The sequence below is a fragment of the Mus pahari genome, chromosome 17 (assembly GCF_900095145.1).
Source record: "Mus pahari chromosome 17, PAHARI_EIJ_v1.1, whole genome shotgun sequence".
Classification (NCBI taxonomy): domain Eukaryota; kingdom Metazoa; phylum Chordata; class Mammalia; order Rodentia; family Muridae; genus Mus; species Mus pahari.
The window spans coordinates 18,196,716-18,203,897 of record NC_034606.1 but is presented as its reverse complement, the minus strand read 5'-3'; the positions used below and the strand labels follow the sequence as shown (position 1 = coordinate 18,203,897).

General features: G+C 38.4%; 1 pseudogene; it reads left to right on the top strand.

The window, feature by feature from the left end:
* Positions 1-6,147: 6,147 nt before the first annotated feature.
* LOC115062428 lies at positions 6,148-6,262 on the top strand (annotated as a pseudogene).
* Positions 6,263-7,182: the final 920 nt, after the last annotated feature.

Below are 7,182 nucleotides of genomic sequence, written 5' to 3'. Positions count from 1 at the left end.
GGGGCAGCAGAGGACGCCGATGAGTCACAAGTGCAAGAGCTGGAGCCCAAAGAAATTATAGTTCTTGATAAAATTCATAAGTACTTTCTGTCGAGGTTTGATGAGTTTAAAACTTATTCCAGAGATCTACTATTTCAGTTGACTCTCACTAATTGTTAAGAAACATTTTGTTCAGACTGGCAAGATGGCTCTGTGGGTTAAGGTATTGGCCATCAATCCTGTTGACCTCAGCTGGACTCCCGGACCCGCATGGTGGAAGGAAGAACTGTCTCCTGCAAGATGACTTCTGATCTCCACACAGAGCATGCATAGCACGTGTAGACTATATGCACACACATGTAGATAAATTCAATAAAATTTTAGCTAAGAAAAAATTCTATTTTCTATGTGTTGACAAAAATGAGCGAACAAGTCTTTTTCTTTTTTCAATGAAGTATCCCAGCAACCATGAATATTTGAATTGGAATTCTAAGACTTTCTCTAGCATTGTGCTCATGATTCTGTACTCTGAATATTTTTCCTTTTTTCACTATCTCAAAACTATCCATCAGGACTCTCATAAGGAGTTTCCTAGCAAAGACAACTGAAGTAGGTCAATAGTGGCAGCACAGGTGATGAATGCCACTTTAGAACTATGCCAGTATCCCTTGAGGTTGAAGCAGACAAAAGCCAGGTTACCTTAAGTTTATGGAAGTCTTGTAATGATTTTGTACTCTAGTTTTCATTCAATGGTTTTGTTTAGGTTATATATTAGTTTGGGGAGGGGGTGCTGGAGAGATGGCTTAGCAGTTAAGAGCACTGACTGCTCTTCCAGAGGTTGCATTCAATTCCCAGCAACCACACGATGGCTCACAACCAACTGGAATGGAATCCAATGCCCTCTTATGGTGTATCTAAAGACAGCAACAGTGTACTCACATACATAAAATAAATAAATCTTTAAAAAGTTATTAATTTTAATAGTCACTATTTTCTACCTTGTTTTCTTAAAAGTAGTTTGTTTTAGCCAAATTGCAGATCAAACAAGTTTTTGTGGCAATTGCCAGAGAATTTAATCATTGAATTCTAGTTCAAATACTCACGATTGCTGAAAGTACTTCATTGAAAAAGGAAAAAGGCTTGCTAGCTCGTTTTTGTCAGCATATAGAAAGTAGTATATCTCAGCTAAAATTTTATTGCATTTATCTACATGTGTATGCATATGGTCTCCATGTGCTATGCATGCTCTGTGTGGAGATTAGATGCCATCTTGCAGGAGACAGTTCTTCCTTTCACCATGTGGGTCCGGAAGTCCAGTTGAGGTCAACAGGATTGATGGCCAATACCTTAACCCACAGAGCCATCTCGCCAGTCTGAACAAAATGTTTCTTAACAATTAGTGAGAGTCAATTGAAACTGTGGAACAATGATTAATAATAACATCGTACTTAAGGAAAAAATTAAAATTGTAAATGAAATAATGCTGGTCTACATTTGAAACACACTCTACTGATAAATTGAGATTTTCTGGGACTCTGTATGGGATAATATAAAAGACTTAAAGTCTTGGCCTTATTGTACAGTATAGCTCTCAGCAAGCTATGTTCTGATTACTAAATTGAGGTTCCAGGCAGATATTTTGGAAAGCAGATAGTGTTAGTTACAACAGTCACATTTTCAGTTACATATCAATCCATTGGCATTGAGCTAATCTCTTTAAGTTAGAAAGCTATGTTAATACTAGAGTCAAACATGCATGTGTGGATGTGTGTGTGTGTGGATGTGTGTGTGTGTGTGGATGTGTGTGTGTATGTGTTGGTGTGCACACACAATAGGCAGAATCAATTTAATTACCTTTGTTTCTACCCTTGACCCCTTATTATTCATTTGCTTCCTTATTTATTGCTAATGATCTGTATATAGCCAAAAAGTTCAGTTGACATGATGGAAGAACTCAAAACTAAGAAGCCATGACTCAAATATCTACAAAATGTTAACTAAAGATAAATGGAAGAAACACTTAAACAGACACACGTGTTTTACTAGCACGTGTGATTTTTTACTAGAAAGGTGTGATTTGCTAGCACAGAGTATTTTCTTTTGCTTAGAGGGATTTTAATAGGTAAGTTTAGTATAAGTTAAATGTAGGACACTACAGAAAAAAAAATAATGAACTCAACGTAGCCTTTAAATCCAGTTAGTATTTAGTAAGTGCTTATTTCTTGCTATGCTTGTGCCTCCAATGACTCTTACAGTTTTAGGATGAGAAAAAATTGGATGAGCTTTCTTGTGGGCAAGCTAGACTACTATCTAGAAAATAGCTCTCTATTTAAAATAAATGAGATAAACTTTGAGTGTTGGGAATGCATGTTTGGGCTTGCAACCCCTCAGTGAATAAATTCTCCACAGAAAATGTTCAACAAAATGTTTATTATAGAAAGTTCTTAATAGAGAATTTCATGTTTTCCATTCACTGTGAAGGGGATGGATCTATATTCTATAGGGGAATGGATCTATGGCACAGTGTCTGTATTTCTGCCACCTGACTAGAGTGCTCTTGAAAAGTGGGGTTCTGTCAGCCTGCCAGGTTAATAACTAGATCAACTGTCAGTGATAGGAGTCAATCAGTCATCCTTATCTGAATCATTTCCTTGTTAAAATGCATTTACTGAATCTATAAAGGCAAATTAAAGTAAAAAGGGATGAGTATCACGTAATTAAATCAATGAGCAAACTACAACCTTCATCAAGACCAAATTCAGACCAGCAGCAAGGTGTTTTCTCTATTGGAGAAGAGAACTGTCACTTACCTGAAACTAGAGCTACTAGACAAAATGTAGTTCTGTGAACTATTCACAGATAAGAACTAACTCCTAGATATTTCCTGTTATTTAATGTGAAGGAGACATTTGCCTCTGAGCTACACTCAGAAAACTTCACATAGTACAAGTTTCTTGGCATAAATGGACTGAGAATATTACATGAAAGCCAATTTGGTTTTCCACTTGGAAACTTCGACTTCTGAGAATAAAAGAGCCACAACGTGAGCGACACCCCAAATCACTCAGGAGAAACGGTCTTGATGCAAACCACAAGAGGACTTTTATTCCAGGTGCACTGTGGGGCCCACAGTTGTACACCAAGCAGAGTTAGAGGACCATGGGCCCTGAGTAGCTGGGAAAGGGAGTATTTAAAGGAAAAAAACACAATTCAAGGGGGTGGGGAGGGCGTTGTTGGAAAATACCAAAAATACCAGTTAAGAGTCACGAGGAAGCCAGGCGGTGGTGGTGCACGCCTGTAATCCCAGCACTTGGGAGGCAGAGGCAGGCAGATTTCTGAGTTCAAGTCCAGTCTGGTCTACAGAGTGAGTTCCAGGACAGCCAGGACTACGCAGAAAAATCTTGTCTGGGGGGGGGGGACAAAACAAAACAAAGAGTCACGAGGAAGTGGAAGTCAAAAGTAGTAATACCTGGTAATTGTGTGGTTATTTCTCAAAACAGTTTAGTTTCTGTGAGCCTCTAACAATAGCACATTTGCATTTCCAGGGTGACTTTTCTTTTGAACAAACATTCCCTGAACCCAGGAAGCCAGTGGGTTAAGGAATGTCTCTATCTGTTTTGTGACTAGCATGCCTTGGAGCATTGAGTCACAAAGGTCACATTCTCAAGCCTGGGCCTAAAGGCCTAGTTTTGTTGTTGTTGTTGTTTTTATGTTACACTTTTTCAAGATGAAGAAAATTTGAGAAAATTTCCTGCAGTGTAATGGATTCAGCTACATGGATGCAGACACTAATAATCTAACTTGATAGGAACATGGGGAGTTACTGCTTACATCCTTCATCTCTACTTTGAGAACCAGAGGTTCCTCACACTGTATTTCAGGAAGTGAACTACTTGTGGGGAGCTTTGGGGGCCGCTTCTAGAAACTTGGTGTGAATTAACAACAGGCCAGGACAGGGAAGTAAGCTCAGGCAGGAATTTGACTTTGGGCTGGAACAAAGAAGTAGGCTTCCGGCAAAAATTTGACTTTGTGCTAGGACAGGGAAGTAGGCTCAGATATCTTGATCATCTTGATAAGCCCCTAGAAACAATGATCAAGGGACTTTGTTTATTGCCTGGTTTGTTCCTTGGCTATTTGTGTTTAGTGTCTTGTTTGTTCCTTAACCTAGAACTGACCTTATTATTTGCATGTACTTAAAATGGTATAAAAGCAGACTGGGAAAATATAAATCTGCTTCAGCCTCAAAACCGGCTGGGCTCATGTTACGATGTTATCTAGCTATCTTTTTATAATCCTTGCTCCCTCCCTGGAGAACTCATTGATTGACTGAGCTGGCTTGGTCAACTATTTCATCTTGATAGCTTATATTTAAGCAAGTCATCAGAGTAATAAACGCAGCATTGGTGTGTTGTAAAACCACTCTAAAAGGGCCAGGACTTCACTATTGACCGGACATATTGGGGGGGGGGGGAATCCATCTCTAGAAGAGTATTTCTCTACCTTCCTAAAGCTGTGGCCCTTTAATATAAAAGTACCTCAATTTGTAGTGTCCCCCAACCATAAAATTACTTTTGTTGCTACTTCATAACTACAATTTTGCAACTGTTATGAATCGTAATGTAAATATCTTATGTACAGGATATCTGAGATGTAACCCCTGTGAAGGTCATGTGACCCCTGTGAAGAGGTCATTCAACCCCCAAATACATTGCAACACACAAGATGTGAAACGCTAAATCTGTGGCCTTAAAGCAGAAAGGTGTTTATTCCCAAAAGAATTTACTAGTATTAGAAAGATCTGTAGGATCCAGCAAAAGCCACTAATAAAATCAAATCTTCAATGCCTAGGTAGGAATTTGCAGATGGACCTCAAGTCTAGGAGTGAGTTTTCCAGTTACTAACCTATTATACCCAAGCCTTTCCAATTCGCAGATTTTTCGCTCTGAAAACTGAGATAAGACTGTGTCCACTTCAGAATAAAAAATATATATATTATAATACATTCTGTATGTACTATTTCCTTTTGCTTCTTTCTAGAATGAAAGCCAATATCTACTTTTACTTACTACCCAAACAAGTCTTTCATAAAGCAAGTGTTCAAATATGAAAGTGATTATCTAAATTATTATTGGCAACAATTACCAATATCAGTTTACTAATAAAAAGCTAGAGTTCCAAGTGTGCTAAATGTACATGTGCCGTTGTTTAAATCCAAGTGTTTTTCACATTCTAAGCCACATTCTTAGCCCTTCAGAGTTTCCCTGATGATGATCTTGGATAACTTTGAAAACTTCTGTGCTGTCAGTTTTCTTGTCTGTATTTATTATTCTGACACCTTGGTTCACAAGGACCAAGTTACTTGCTTCCTGAGAAACAGGACATCATGAGGAATCTTTGATTTCCAAACTAGAGATTGATATCAGCCATAATTCCCTGTTTTCCATCAAAACATTATCAGTGCTTGCATTCATATCGTGGAATCCAGAAAATTAACTCAGGTAGTTTTCTTAATAAGTAAATTAATTAGTCTGAAGACAGTACTTAGATAAGTGCCTGGCATGCAGAACACAGTGTGTAAATGTAGTTAGCAGTTAGAAAATTTCAAGATCAAATACAAATTAATTCACGTGCCTGTGAACGAGACAAGAGAAACTATCATAGTTTCGTTTTCTAAGAAGGTCATAACTTGAAAGGATCACCTGAAGGCTACAAATTCTGGCCCTTTATTGTACAGCAGATGAGAGCAGTCTGGGGACGTGAGGAACAGAGTTGCCAGCCACCTCAAGCCAACTTTCTGGTCACTGTTCCCTCAAAAAAAAAAAAAAAAAAAAAAAAAAAACAAAGAAGCCTCAACCAGCTTCCCCCTCCTGATTTCACCTGGGAATGGAGACAGTATGACCTTATTTTTCTGTGGTAAGGTAAGGCTTTATAATCACATCTGTCGGTGAGCATCCAACAGTGCAAGAGCCTAGCACAGGATTCCTAGGCTCACTCCTTCCCCACAACTAGTAAAGCCATGCTGTTAGTAAATGTAAAAACATTGCATCCTCGCTCTTTTCTCCAAATAAAATTGTAATTGATGTTATCTCTTAGAATGATAGTAAGGAAATGAAAGTTTTACATGGGACAACCCATGATGTTTTTCTGGAACTAAATATTAAAAATTAGAGCTACGGTCATACCACCATGAATGTGCCTGATCTTGTCTGATCTCAGAAGCTAAGCAGGGTCGGGCCTGGTTAGTACTTGGATGGGAGACTGAGAATACCGGGTGCTATAGGCTTTAAAAACCAGCACTTGGGAGGCAAAGGCAGGTGGATTTCTGAGTTCGAGGCCAGTCTAGTCTACAGAGTGAGTTCCAGGACAGCCAGAGCTACACAGAGAAACCCTGTCTCAAAAAAAAAAAAAATTAGAGGAAACCCCCATTTACCAAATTGTGCTAAGTAAAGCTTTGTAGTACTTACCAACCTGTGTTGAGTTGGTAAACCCTTTTCCTTTATTGTGTTTCAACTTTCTTCCCCTGTAGTGGAAACACCATTACTGAAAGGCTACCAGGCCACTACAAGGTATTGCTCCCCCAGAAGCAAAAATGATCATATCTCAAACCATATCAGTGGCCTCTTATTGAATTTATCATAAATGTCCGTTATGACCTTCTATGCAAGACTTTCAAACATCTTAAAACTAGAAAAAGGCAAGGGGAGGAAATAAATTTTGGTTGGATGATTTCAGCGGTATGAAAATGTCCAGGTATATCTGTATTATCATATGAGATTCAGACTTTAAAACAATGAATTTAGCAGTAAAAGAGCCATGGGTCTTCCAGATTATCATTATGTTCACTGCTCTCATTGCCACTATTATGATCATCATTGTTACTGTTGTTAAAGTGAAAAGTAATATTTAAAATTTTCCTGATTTCTGCAACGTAAATGAGTACAATTTCTGTTTTGGACATACTGCTGTACAATAAACTGCTCTTCAACATACCTGCATTGATGAATTGATTAATCTCTTTCCTTCCTATTTTTTTGTATGAGAAATTTTGTTGGAGGAAAGGCTCCTAACTACTCCACAAAACCTGGGACTTTGTCTAAGGTTTCCCAAATGGCTGAAGATGAATGAAGGGCTTTGCTTCAGTGTTCCCAACTCTTGTCCATACAATAGTGATGGAACTGTTTGGTCCAAGATGGTCTCTTCAGT